The 14419-nt window shown below is 43.1% G+C and overlaps 2 protein-coding genes across 3 annotated transcripts in view; one reads left to right on the plus strand and one right to left on the minus strand.

The window, feature by feature from the left end:
* SH3BGR (SH3 domain binding glutamate rich protein) overlaps nt 1-4258 on the minus strand; it is a 70233-nt gene extending 65975 nt beyond the window's left edge. The window contains exon 1 of one of the 2 annotated variants that reach the window (XM_032174384.2): nt 4215-4258. The gene's annotated coding sequence lies outside the window, so the exon portion shown is untranslated. Of the gene's footprint in view, nt 1-4177 lie in introns of both variants that reach the window. The other variant, XM_032174383.2, reaches the window with a different exon arrangement.
* Nucleotides 4259-4333: 75 nt separating this feature from the next.
* Nucleotides 4334-14419, plus strand: part of LCA5L (lebercilin LCA5 like) — a 36457-nt gene continuing 26371 nt past the window's right edge. The window contains exons 1-2 of the mRNA XM_032174380.2: nt 4334-4657; nt 5885-5950. The gene's annotated coding sequence lies outside the window, so the exon portion shown is untranslated. The remainder of the gene's footprint in view (nt 4658-5884; nt 5951-14419) is intronic.

A 14419-nucleotide genomic window follows, 5' to 3' on the forward strand; every position in this document is an offset into this window, starting at 1 on the left:
AGTCAGTAACATAAACTATAGCTGGATTCTCATGTGCTCTAGAGAATACGCATCTCTTGATTATATCAGGTGAAAACTGCCCTCAATAATGACACCTCCTCCATCTGCAAACTCTGGGGAGAAATTAATTTCCTACTCAAATAACAGCTAACAATTTGTAGGTGTTGTCCATGTGCCAGATCTGCTCTAGGTGCTTTGCATAAGCCACTCCCTTAACCTGTATAAGAACCCTAAAACTGTGTTCCATTATTATGCCTACTCACCATGAGGACATAGAACTAGAGATGATGGGAATAGGAAATGGCATATCCAAGACTTGAGCCCCACCCATTCCTCTCCACACCACACGAGAAAGCTCCTGAGATGCTACCCTCAAATTCCTAGTCTCCCTTTTCACTATGCATTTTTTTAAGTTTATTCTTTTCGAAATGACCATAAAAATGTACAAATTAAAAATCTGAAAACTCCAGCTGAAAGATTTCTTCTAATGTATTATTACACTAATGACACAAACGAGCTTCAACATAATTAACAGGAATACCGAACATTCCAAATGCATCTTAAAATAAAGCTCAATGAACCCCTGACTCACAAAATCCACTTCAGAAAGAAGCTGTATAATTTAGTGAAGATGCAGGCAGCCAACCATTCAACATCTCCAGTGCTTGCTGTTAACGTCTGTTCACAAAGACCAGGAGACCCACGGAGGAAGGAAAGGAGATTTTATTTTTAGGGGGAGATACAACCTGCAGATTGGGGAATGCAGCTTACAGGAAAAACCAAAGATGCACATGCTGCAGAAGGGAGGAAGGAGCTGGTATCTGTGTCTTATAGAGTCAGCCTTACATACATACTGAGCAAGGTTGCAGAGGATCTACTAATATTTATAAGGAAATTCAGGCACGTGTGCAGTGGGTAAACATATATGTATCATACATTTCATGTTCACTTTGGGGTGGAGTTCTAGCATTAAAATGAGATGGAATTTGACTCTTTACATCAACAGGTGAACTATAGGGCACAAAGACATTTTATGCGCAATTTCTATAAGCTGGCCAAAATTGGCTGGAGGTCTGCAGCTGTTTATCAATAAAGAATGTTTATAAGACCAGTCCTTTGTCCAACTGGAATTGTAGTAGGTCCACAAGGCGTTTGGGGGTGGGGGTGGGGGCGCGTACTGAGGGAGGGAATGTTTCCATTGGCTGGCATCAGGCAGTCTATCGGGGTCAGTTGGAAATTTTCCAGCTGAAGTTGTGTTGGCTATGCTTTTTCGAAGCTAGTTTCTGCTTACTTAATAGCAGTTAATAATGCAAAAATATATAACTAACCCCTCATCCTTCTGGCTGTGACATTCTGGGGGTTTTGTTTTGTTTTTGCTTTTTCGTTTCTGTCACCAGGCTGGAGTGCAGTGGCTTGATCTCAGCTCACTGCAACCTCCACCTCCCAGATTCAAGTGATTCTCCTGCCTCAGCCTCCCGAGTAGGACATTCTGTTTTTGGTGTATCTCATTTTAGGAAACAAGAGTTCATTTTGTCCGTCTGTTGGAATATATTTTAACAAGTCAAATAACATCACTTTTTGATTTGACTAATTTTGATTTAAAGACATGAGGTACTGGGCTACAAACTTCATAGAGACCCCCAGATGATCTCATGATAAATGATACCAGATGATATGTTTTGATTTACATAACTTTACGGATAACTTAAAATGACGTGTTTATTATGTAGAATGATGGAAATGATTACCGTAATAACTGTAGTGGGTTGAATATTATTCACCAAAATTCATGTTCACTCAAACCTCAGCATGTAACCTTATTTGGAAATAGAGTCTTCACCGATGTAATCAGTTCAGGGGGGTCTTGTGATTAAATCATCCTGGATTTAGGGTGGGCCCTAAGTCCAATGACTGGTTGTCCTTATAAGAAGACAAGACAGGGAGACACAGAGAAGAACACCCTGTGAAGATGGAAGCAGAAATTGGAGTGGTGCTGCCATAAGCCAAGGCAAGAGCCCCCAGAAGTTGGAAGACTCAAAAAATTCTCCCTAAGAGCCTTCAGAGGAAACATGGACTTTCAGACAACTTGGTTTCATACTTCTGACCTCCAGAAATGTGAGAAGATAAAGTTCTAAGCCCCTAAGTTCATGGTAATCTGTTACGGCATCCCTAGGAACCTAAGAACCTAATATAGAGAAATAAAGGCTATGCTTATTATGTGGCATGATGGAGATGGCCACCAGAATAGTGAAAGGCTATGGCTCTTCTCCTTCCATTGTATACACAGAAAAGAACACCCCTTCAAAAGCAAAAGCAAAGGCCGAGCACGGTTGCTTATGCCTGAAATCCCAACATTTTGGGAGGCCGAGGCGGGCAGATCACTTGAGGTCAGGAGTTGAAGGCCAGCCTGGCCAACATCACAAAACTCCATCTCTACTAAAAATACAAAAAGAATTAGCCAGGTGTTATGACTCACACCTGTAATCCCAGCTACTCAGGAAGCTGATGCAGGAGAATCGCCTGAACCCAGGAAGCGGAGGTTGTGGTGAGCTGGGATGGCGCCACTGCACTCCAGCCTGAGCGACAGAGTGATACGTCTCAAAAAAAAAAAAAAAAAAAAAAATAGCAAAAGCAAAGAAAGATTCAAGGGCAGATTTGCAGAGTGACTTATCATGTCTACAGACTGGGAAAAGCTGGTAGAAAAGAGGAGGAAACCACTCTAAGGAAACTCTACCTTTCAATTCCTCCAGTCCTGAGCTCCAGGGTTGGATGTTCCCTCAACGGCAGAACTCCACTCTTGTTACTGTCATGGGACCACCACCAGCCACCAAGCATCAGCCCATCTTTCCATAATGTCAAGTCTAGAGTGACATTTGTCTACTGCTTGCCTACCTGGAGATGTTGCCCCGCCCACCACCACCAGCAAAAACAACCGGCACCCATCTTACACGGACAATTCCTTACCTAAGGAGTTCTAGAAATGCATGGCCCACCAAAACTCAGGGTGGGTCATGCATTTCTAGAGGAAGAAATGGTGATATGGAGAGAAAGCTTGTCCTAACCCACTTCTACCAAAGTAGGATTAAAGTCAATTTGAAAAAAAAAAACCTGTTTCTCCTTTTATATAAAAACCAAGTGCAGAAATGTAATGTAATAAATAAATAAATAGAGAAATGTAATAAGCTTGACTCTACACAAATACCAAAATACACTGTAAACAAAATTAAAGGTAACTGACAAACTGAGGAAATATTTGCAACGTATATCACAAGCCAAGTTTTCAAGCATCAAAAGTCCTTACGAAACCAATTTTTACAAAGATGAATGTCAAGTTTTAAAATGGACAAAAAGACAGGAAAATGCAAATCACACAGTAAGGACAAATGGCACTAAAGATATGGGAAAAAGTCTATTCTTCCTACTAACAAGGAAGTAAATACAATTAAAGATGCCAATTTTTGACAATAAAATGGGCAAAAAAATTTTAAGAAAAAAAGAGAATTTCCAATGCGGGCCAAGGATTGGGACACTTACTGGAAGGCAGTTTCCCTCTACCTTTAGAAAGCCTCAAAGTGAGCATGTGCTTTGGCCCTGCAACCTCACGTGTAGGAATTTATCCTAAGGAAACAGTCAGGGGTGACCTCAAAAATCCATCTGCAAGGATATTCAACATGGCTTTGATGCAGGAAAAAAAGTAAGCAAAACGAAACAATGTAAGTCTTCCTAAATTATGCCAAATTCCTATGCTGTCATTAAAAAACACCTATAACTCCATCATCTAGGTGATTTTGACTTTTGCTTTGGACTTGCCTGTACATTTCTAAATTCTCTATGCCAAACATGCATTGTTTTGTCATCAGATTTTGTTTTACAAAAAAACCAAACCAAAACAAAAAAATCGTCTTTATGACAAGGGGTTAATAGGGGAACTGTGCTTCCCAGGCATTGACCAGGCGTCTACACGCTGCCTAGCAGCCTACCGGCAGGGGTCTACACCCACCTACTGACTCAAGTCACCTAAGACTGGCAGAGCCTTAAGAGGTCGGGAGAGCGCCAGAGCGCGTGAAGCACGACAGGCTCCCTCGCTCCCGGTGCGGCCATGGGGGAAGGCAGGGTCCCCGGCGCCGAACAGGGACGGCAGGAGGCTCGTTTACAGACGTCTATACAAGCAACTCACTTCCAGCCACCGAAGACAAACGCGAGGCCACACTGACCTCCAGGCCCAGGACGCCCCTCCCCGCTGCGGCGACTGCTGCCCGAGTGCGCATGCGCACTCGCAGCCCCCGCAGGCCGGCGCTTCCCAGGAGGCCCCGCGCGCGGGTTTCCATGGCGACGCGCCGGCGCTGCAGGATTGGCGCAGTCGCGGGAACAGCGCGGAGCAGTTAACGGCTCTGCTGCCGCCGTCGTACCCCGCAGCCGGTTGCCCTGTTACAGCCCCAGCGCTGGTCCCTTCCGGACCCGCCTGCTACGCTCTTTCTGGGCTTCCGGTATCGCCGGTCACTCAGTCCTCGCCCCTGCCTGCCTCGCTGGCACCCCGCCGTTTCCTCCTCGCGGCGCTGTCTGCCAAGGAACAGCTACCCCGGCTCTGCAGTGACCGGGCGCCCCGGCGACACACGTACTTTCAGGCCCGCTGGGCAGGGGGACAGCCTGGGCCGAGGTGACCGAGCGCGCCCGGGGCCGCGCCTGGGTCTGGCGAGGGGGCGGAGGCCGATCTCACTGCCGCCCCACCGAGGGAACTTTGGGTTTTTCTATCTGAATCTTCTATCTGACCTGCGATTTTGCCTCTGTTTACTTGCTGTTTTGCTTTGAATTAGTTTTTCTTTCTAACAGCGCTGGCATCTCCCTATCTCGTAGGAATCTAAATCTTTTGAAATGTCTTCTCTGTCTGTGTGTCGCCTACTCACCCAGCCTCGGGGCACTTTATCCACACCCTCCCCTCAGCGTGTTAACGTTTCGTTGCCACACTTAAGCCAATAGTTAACTTTTTACAGAGACCAGTTTTTTTTCACGGCTGAATGTGAGCTTGAGCCTTTTTTCTGTCTACACTCAATCCCTAGATGAACTCATCCAGTCTCCTGTACTCAGAGCCTATCTGAATGCCAGTGGGCCCCGAGTGTGTGCATTCCCAGCCCTCGCCCCTCCCCTGAACACTAGACCCCTGCATTCAGCTGCCTGTCTACGGCGTCTCAAACAGCTCGTCCAAAATAGCTCTCACTAATTCCCCAAGCCAAGCCTGTCCTCCCACAATCTTAACCCATCATAGTTGCTGGAAATTCCATCCTCCAGTTGCCTGAGTCTTGCATCCTGCTTGAGTCCTGTTTTTCTCTTCCTCACCTTCAGTCTCTCAGCACTGCCTTCAAAATGCACCCAGAATAGATTCACAATTCTACCATTTCTCTCAACCGCCACTGTCACCACCTAGGTCCAGGCCCCCATCATCTGGTGCCTGGATTATTTTACTTGCTTCCTAATTGGTTTCCCTGAGCCTGCCGCTCCCCCACTTGAGCATGACAGTCTTAATGCTATTTCCTCGTTCTCTGTTATTTCGTATGAATAAGTTTTTTAAGGGATTATATAAATAACAATTTCCTTATATAAATTACAACTTCCATAGATAAAAGTGCAGTATTTTCAGTATGTATTTTGCAAATTGCAACTTTTAAACCGGGTCAACAAGGCCATATAAGCATCCTGCTAACAAGCTAAAAATGTAAAGACACCCCTTAGCTTTGTTAGGTATAAATATGACAGTGCCCCTGGAACAGAACTATGGCAAGAGCTTTACAAGGGACTGTCCTGAAGAACAAAAGAACCCAGAGCCTTCTTCCCAGCGCAAAGACAGGAATCATGTAGGAGTTTAAGCTCTTCCTTTTTTATTTTTTAGAGAAGCACCAAAAGAGACAAACTGAGATGCAGATAAATGATACCCGTATGCTGATCATTTTGAATAGTAAGTACCTGGGTGCTGATACCGCGATCAATGTGACAGGTCCCTGCCCTCAAGGAGCTAAGGTCCCTAGCCAATCTCTTTTTTTTTGAGACAGAGTCTCACTCTGTCGGCCAGGCTGGAGTGCAGTGGCACGATCTCGGCTCACTGCAACCTCCATCTCCCGGGCTCAAGCAATTCTCCTGCCTCGGCCTGAGTAGCTGGGATTACAGGTATGCGCCACCATGCCCAGCTAATTTTTGTATTTGTAGTAGAGACGGGGTTTCACCATGTTGGGTTGGCCAGGCTGGTCTCAAACTCCTGACCTCAGATAATCTGCCCGCTTCGGCCTTCCAAAGTGCTGGGATTACAGGCGTGAGCCACTGCGCCCGGCCCTACCCTTGCCACTCTCTTAAACTCCTAGCCCCATCTTCTCTTTTGCCATCAGGTAAAACCCCAGTTAACCAAAGTAAAAGAGTAGGATTGCCACAGTTAGCTGAGGGTCTATAGGAGATTGCACTTCATAAATGACCATTTTACTCAGATTTGATCTCCTACCACACCCTTGTGCTGTCACTTCATAGAGAAACTTGAAGCTGTCACATGGGAATCCCCTCATCCTTCAGCTCCCAAAACTGTGAGCCTTATTTATATCTGTTCCTACCTTCCTTCCTCCTCCTAACCAAGGCCACTCCCTCTCCGTGCTTTGGATCCCATCCCTTTCCACTTGCCAAAAACTCTGCCCTGTCAGGTACGCATTCCCTCTCCTGTATGTCACCTATTCCATCTCAGCTGGCTCCTTGCTATGGTTTTGAAGCATGTTCAAGTGTCCCATCACAAAAGAGAAAAAAAAGAATCTTCTTTGACCCCATGTTCCCCTTCAGTTTCCAGTTATTGTCCAATCCCTTATCCCTTTCAACAGGCAAACTTTAAAGAACTGCCATATTCAATGCCTCTATTATTTGTCTCTCACTCCTCAGCCAGTCCGGCTTCCCTCTTCATCTCTGCTAAAACAAAAAACAGGAATGAGACATTTTCAGGCCTCATCTTGCTCAGTCTCTCAGTGGCATTTGAAACTGCTGCCCCCATTTCACTCTACAAACACTGTCTTCCCTTGGCTTCTGTGACCACCCCTGACTCTTCTGCTTTCCCTGCTGCCATTCTGGCTCACCCTCCTCTCCCAGGCTCCTTAATATTGGAGATGCTCAAAGCTCGGCATCTGTTCCCACTTTATTCTCCATTGCGCCCCTTCATCTAGCACAAGGCACAGATTCACACGCACAGCTTTTAAGTTCCAGCCATGTGCTCTTGACTCCCACCTTTTTCCAACTTGACCTTTTCTCAGCTAGACTCGTAGGTTCAGCTAGCTGTGTGACAGTGTTTCTTAATATCACCCAGTCTCCTCCAATTCAACATGCACAAAACCAAACAACCCCACTTCCCAACCCCAGCTGGGACCTCTTCCATTGTACCTAGGATTCCTCCTTGACCCTTACCACACCCCAACACCCAGTGAATCCTTAAGCCCAGGTGAGGTTGTCTCCTGGGCATCTTTCACATCTCTTCATTGTTGTGAACACCTAAGTCCAAACTACCTTCATTCAGCCTGCTGCAGTCCTGTACCAGCTGGTGTCCCCACATCCCCTCTGGCTTTTCTCGATTCTTCACCCTGTAGCCAGAGTAACCTCTTCAGAAGGCAGAGCTGATTATGCCATCCCTCCCCGCCTCCCTCTTGGCTACAGCCACCTTCCCATTGCCCTTGGATTAATGATCCACATCATAAACATGCCTTCCCAAGGCCCTGCAGCTGTTCACCCCCGCCTGCTTCTCAAGACTCATCTGAAACCGCTGGCCCTTCTCACTGGGCTTCAGCCACATGGGCCTCCTCCACCCACCAGGCCTTGGCATTCTTTCCTCTCTGTGCATTGTTTTTCCCTCCTCCCTCTCATCCTCTCTTGCCTAGTTAGTTCCCACTGACCCTTCCTATCTCAACTCAGACAATACTTCTACAGGGATAACTTCCCCGATCGCTGTCAGGATCAGGTTTCTTTATCTTCACAGAGTTGTATCTCCTTCCTTGAAGACACTCGGGACAGTCACTATTATGATGAGTTCATTACTGACATAAGGCCCACAAAAACAGAAACATTTGCTGTTTGTGTTCATCATTGTATCTCCACACCCCACATAGTGCCTGGCACATAGTAAGCACTCAAATGAGTGCTGAAAGAATGAATGAAATGAACATTCTAATGTGTAAGAGATACTAAGCGCCATGTGTTTTAGTACAATTCTATTAAAATAGAATGAAAATCCTAGTAAAAAATAATCAGGCAAACACTGAAAATTAAAAAGAACGTTGTATCAGGGTAGCTAAAAACCGATACTTGTGTAAAGATTTGTAGCCCTTTACTCAGTGCAGTAGATTGCATTTGCCACCACTTGGTGGAAGTAGAGAGGCATGGATTCTTATCCTAAAGGTGACTAGGGCGTCAGTCTGGTAGTGAATTCAAACATTTGTTCTAAAATGTATAAAGTTGTTAAATTACCAAAACCTACATAGCATAGCTAGCCTGTAACCATACAAACTTTGAACGTGGCACATTTTCATGTTATCAAATAAACTTGAAATTGCTGATATATATAGGTATATTTCATTTATGGATTTTAGTGCTAGACTGGACCTTAGATGTCACTGAGAAATCAGCTAATTTCTTGCCTTAGACATTTGAGGCCTAATAGCTAGTTGTATTCGCAGAACTGGGAACATACCTTTTTTCTTCCACAGTATACTGCCTCTCAATCAGTGTTTTGTTCGTTTGGTTTTTTTTGGTTTTGAAACAGGGTCCCACTCCGTCCCTCAGGCTGGAATGTAGTTGTGCGATCACAGCTCACTGCATCACTGCAGCCTTGACTTCCTGGGCTCAGCCTCCTGAGTAGCTGGGACTGTCACACCCGGCTAATTTTTTTTTTTAGGAACGGGGTCTCACCATGTTGCCCAGGCTGGTCTCAAACTCCTGGGCCCAAGTGTTCTGCCCGCCTCAGCCTCTCAAAGTGCTAGGATTACAGGTGTGAGCCACCACGCCAGGCCAATCAGTGTTAAGAATCATAACCTCCCTTTGTCAATGTTTAGAGTGACTCCCAAAATTTCTGAAGCAAAAAATTGGGACACATAAAAGTAGATAAAGTGTTTGAAATAATGTTCTTGAAAACCATAAGCTATTGATTATCTTAGCTATATAATACCACATTTATAAGCTTAAAGAAGAGCTTTTCTGTTGATTTAACATTTTTGTCAAAGAGTTTAGATAGAGTTCAAGCTTTTCATTCAGTAGGAAGACCCTGAACTTGGGTCCGGCTGATGTTTTTTTCTAACCAGACAGGCTGTGCTTGTGGCAGAAAGATCACAAAAATGGTGCTGTGATCTTCTCAAGTGCCCATGGACACTAGTGAATGTCACCTGTCCCACCCTGGTAACGTGAACCTTGATTACCTGTTCAAGCACGGATCTGCCAGGTTTCTCCACAGCCATCTGTTTTCCCTTTGCATTTGATTAGTACTTTGGGAAGAGATACTCTGACATGGTAAATCCCATTTTGTTTTGTTTTGTTTTGTTTTGTTTTGAGACAGGGTCTCACTCTTGTCCGGGCTGGAGTACAGTGTTGGCATGATCAAATTCACTGCAGCCTCAGCCTCCCAAGTAGCTGGGACCATAGGTGTGCGCCACCACACCCAGCTAATTTGTCTTGTTTTGTTTTTTATAGAGATGGCATCTCCCTATGTTGCTCAGGCTGATGTATCCTCCTTATTGGTATTGATGTTCAAATTGCCCTATCTTTGACTAGTGGGAGCTTCTTAAAGCTGGCTCCTGTGCCCTTTTGATACACACCAGCCTTTCTTCTCCTTGCCTGCCTCAGGCTTAGGATCATCCATTTCTCCAAGGAACCCCAATTCATTCTAGCAGAGAATGGTATTTAGTGGAGAATGGTACAGTGTACTCATTGTTTCTGGGGTGTCGTTGATTCTAGGCCCTCTCAGAGAGCAGAGTTAGGGGAAAAATACACGCACGCATATACATACGTATGCATATACACATACACGTACATTTATAGATATATATGCACGTAGATCTGTAACTGTATATACCTCCTTATATGTGTATGTGTGTGTATTTGAACCTAGCATTTCTCATTCTAATCCAACATTTCAGGGTTCTTTCCAGCCTTCCCTCTTTCAGACAGTAAGAAATTTGACCCCATGATTCTAAATATATTTACTTATGTCCTCAGTTAATTTGTTAGCTCTAATTAATTTTCTAACTTTGCCAGCTACCTGACACCTCTTTGTCACTCCTCCCCCCTTACAACTACTTCACTCTGCTTTCTCAGCCTTCAGCCATGCTTCTGCCACTGCCTCTGCAGGAAAGCCACCTCCTTTTAAAAAAAATCTTCATGGAGTGCTTCTGAGAGGGTCGGCTGTTTTCTCCAGCTCATTTTTCCAAAGCAAACAATCCCACCAGCTGTCTCGGGTTGGTCATCTTGTTCCTAGATGTAGTCCAAGGCAAGGTAAAGCAAGCTGGTTTCTGGAACAATTAAGATATTTCCCAAAAACGTTTGAACTCACCATCTTCTCTGACTTCTTCAAATTTATAACAGTGCAGTTCATTTGCATTTAATAGCCTGCTTTTAGTCTCATTTTAATTTGTGATGTTTTTCAAGGTACCTGTATTAGTTCTGTATTGCTGCTATAACAAATTACCACAAACTCAGTGGCTTCAAACAAATTTATTTTCTTAGAGCTCTGGAGGTCAGAAGTCTGAAATGAGTCTTAAGGGGCTAAAGTTAGGATGTCAGCAGGACTGATTCCTTCTATAGGATCCAAGGGAGGATCATTCCCTTCCCTTTTCTAACTTCTAGAAAAGCCTGTATTCTGTGGCATGTGACCCCTTCTTCCATCTTGAAAGCCAGCAGCGTCATATCTTCTCCCTCTGACTCTGCTTCTGTGATCACAGAGCCTTCTCACTCTCACCCCTCCTGTGTCCTTCTTAGACAGGCCCATGTGATTGCATTAGGTCCACATGGATAATCTGGGATAACTCAGGATAATCTTCCCACCTCAAGACCTGAAATTGATCACATCTGCAAAGTCTCTTTTGCTATATATAGTAACATTCACAGGTTCTAGGGATTAGGACATGGGCATCCTTAGGGGACCATTATTCAGCCTACCACTGTACCAAATGAAAGTCTTAAATCTTAAAAATGAGAATTTAACTCTTTATTTTACACGTAGACATTGATTGGAAAATGAACGTATCTTAGAGAACTTTACATATCTACACATACACAGATAAGCTTTATTTTTTATACTATGCATTATCAGTATTATTATTCATCACAGTTATAATAACAATAATATATTTTATCTGTTTCTTTAATTTTTGCCATTCTGGTAGATGAAAAATGGAATCTAATTGTTTTAATTTGCATTTCATTATGAGTAAGCTCGAACATCTTTTTATATAACTCTTGGTTTTCTGTGTTTCTGTAATGTGCTTATTCTGTAATGCGTTCATATCTTTTGCCCATTTTACTAATGGATTATTTTAAGAGGTCTCTGTAAATTAAGGAAATTAGGTTTTTGTCATATGTATTGAAAATCTTTTTTCCGGTTTGTAAGATGTCTATGAACTTTATTATTTTTTTAATTATAAGGAAGTTTTAAAATTTTTATGCAGTTATTTTTATCAGTTGTTTCCTTTATGGTTCTGGGCTTTATGTTTTTCCACACTCTGTGTTTTCTTTTAATAATTTTTTAAACATTTACATTTTGAATCCATCTAACCATCATTTTAGTGTAAGAAATGCAGTAAGAATCTGCTTTTGTTTTGATTTCCAGGTAGATTCTAGCCTACCTCTCATCATTTACTGAAGTCCACTTTCTCTGCCTTTATCTTACACTAGGTTACCATATGTATTTGTTTGTTTCTGTTTCTGAACTGTTTATTCCAGTATATTGTTCTGTCAAAGCATTAGTATCAGGCTATTTTAGTGACTGTAGCTTTATATCTCAGTATCTGATCAAAGTAGTCCCTTCTCATCATTTTTGTTCATATTTCTTTGTATTCTTTCATATTTATTTCTCTATATGAATTTTGTATCGATTGGTCAAATTTCATAAAATTACTCAGTATTTCACTGAGAATAGATTGATCATGTAGATTAAATTAGGGAGAATTTACAGCTTTATAATCTGTGTCCTTTTGATATAAGAACAAAATACGTCCTTCACTTAAATATTTTATTTCAGTAGTTTTAAAGTTTCCTTCATATTATTCATAGTAAACTTAGATGTTTTAAATATTTGGATATAGTAAGTGGGATATTTTTCATCTATTTTCTAAGTCGTTTTATTTTGCATATTGAAAAGATTATTTTTAGGGAGATAGCTAAGGTGGGAGAGGCTGAGGTGGGAGGACTGCTTGAGCCTAGGAGGTCAAGCCTGCAGTGAGCTGTGATCACACCACTGCACTCCAGTCTAGGCAACAGAGCAAGACCCCGTCTCAAAAGAAAGAACATTAGGTGGTTGGTTTAAGGCCTGGATTTTTCAAAAATGCACCACATAATCAGAAATTTGTATGTGGAAACTACACTTTTTATTGATAACAATAGAGAAGTGTAGTATATGTATATTAATATGAAGACTTCTGAAACAGTTTAATCAACTTAAAAGTGCAGTTATAGGCAGGCAGATCACAAGGTCAAGAGATCGAGACCATCCTGGCCAACATGGTGAAACCCCGTCTCTACTAAAAATACAAAAATTAGCTGGGCTTGGTGGCACGTACCTATAGTCCCAGCTACTCGGGAGGCTGAGGCAAGAGAATTGCTTGAACCCAGGAGGCAGAGGTTGCAGTGAGCCGAGATCATGCCACTGCACTCCAGCCTGGCGACAGAGCGAGACTCCATCTAGAAAATAAAATAAATAAAATTGGTAGCAGTCATTTTCTACTCATCCATTCCACCAACAACAAAAAAAAATTATCTTTATAGTGAGACTACCCTTTGCCCATCCTGAGGAAACTAGATCCCTGACGTTAGGCTAGGCAAACTATTGAGCAGGAAAGATTGTGGATAATTTTGCTAATAAGGGATCTTCTCACTGAAACATTGACAGATTTTTTGATTTTTCAAGCATTTTTAAGAAGCTACAATTACTTCTAGCTATAAGGATCCTGCAAAATACAGACATCCATTGCAGTCAGTAGGTAATAGGACAACTCAGCATCCACAGAGGCTTATGACTTGCACATCCATGTGGGGAGGGCGGTAACACCTTCCAATCCACCACCTTTCTCACAACTAAGTCTAGAAAGCCTCACTGGGGGACAGTTTAATCTGGCAGAATTAAGAGTGAAGTTATTTATAGTCTTGCTTATTCTTATGTGGCTCTACAGGATTTCCATTGGAATTTTTTTTCTTTTTTGCCTGTTACATCAATTTTTATTAAACTAAGAGACTAAGATGGCCAGTCTTCTGCTTTATGAAACATGGGACAATCGAAGCTCACTTTAGTCTTCTGTGAGAGGCTTGCATTTTTTAAAGAAAAAAGGACAAAGTCAGGAGAGGGACAATTGCAAACGTCGTTTTTCAGGAATTCTCATTGGTCTACAGAAATAACAGTGATTGGCGATTAGATTGTTGTTTGAACCACAGGGTATGAGCTGTGGTGTCCAGCATATGGCATTGTTAGGTTAATTTATAGCTATTGGTGTTGTCAGTCAGAGCTCACGGAGCAAGCAGCTTAGAAATGATTACTTAGCTCAGCTGGGGGGATGGGGGGACGTGACTGCTGTCTCATTCCAATGCATCTTTGGGCCTGGTCATTTAAAGGGGGTTGCATTCCTCAGATAAGCTTCTTTTCTTTCTCAACCCTATGGGATTGGTGGTGTCACTCACCTTTTACAGATGGACAAGAGCACTTAAGTGACAGGCAGACCCAAGTTCAAACCCAAGCCTGTCTGCCTTCAAATTGTCCATCACCTTCTACTCCATCACACTCCCTCCCACTACTGTAGCTGGACAATTTGTGAATGTAACATGAAAAACACTCTTGAATTAAGCCTTTATCCAAAATTGCCTGCATAAGAAGACTTGTTGAAGGAGTGTTCTAAAGTGAGGAAGAAGGAGGGGCTTTAGCAGAAGTCAGCTGAACTCTAGCTTGAGTCAGAAACAACTGGCCAAAAAAACAAATTCTTCTTGCGGATTAGCAACCATTGTTTGAGCCATTTGGATTTACCAAGATAGGTGAGGAGGAAATTAGGGACTGAGGTCATGAGCAAGAGGGCAGGGAGGAACAGCTCCTGGGGACAAGGACAGGCAAGTCTATGAGGGCTACACTGGAGCATTTGTAGTCTTCCAGGATCCCTTACACCAACATCTGGGATTCTTCTTTTTTTTTTTGAGACAGAGTTGGCCCTGTCACCCAGGCTGG

The sequence above is a fragment of the Hylobates moloch genome, unplaced genomic scaffold (genome assembly GCF_009828535.3).
Source record: "Hylobates moloch isolate HMO894 unplaced genomic scaffold, HMol_V3 SCAFFOLD_14, whole genome shotgun sequence".
Lineage (NCBI taxonomy): Eukaryota > Metazoa > Chordata > Mammalia > Primates > Hylobatidae > Hylobates > Hylobates moloch.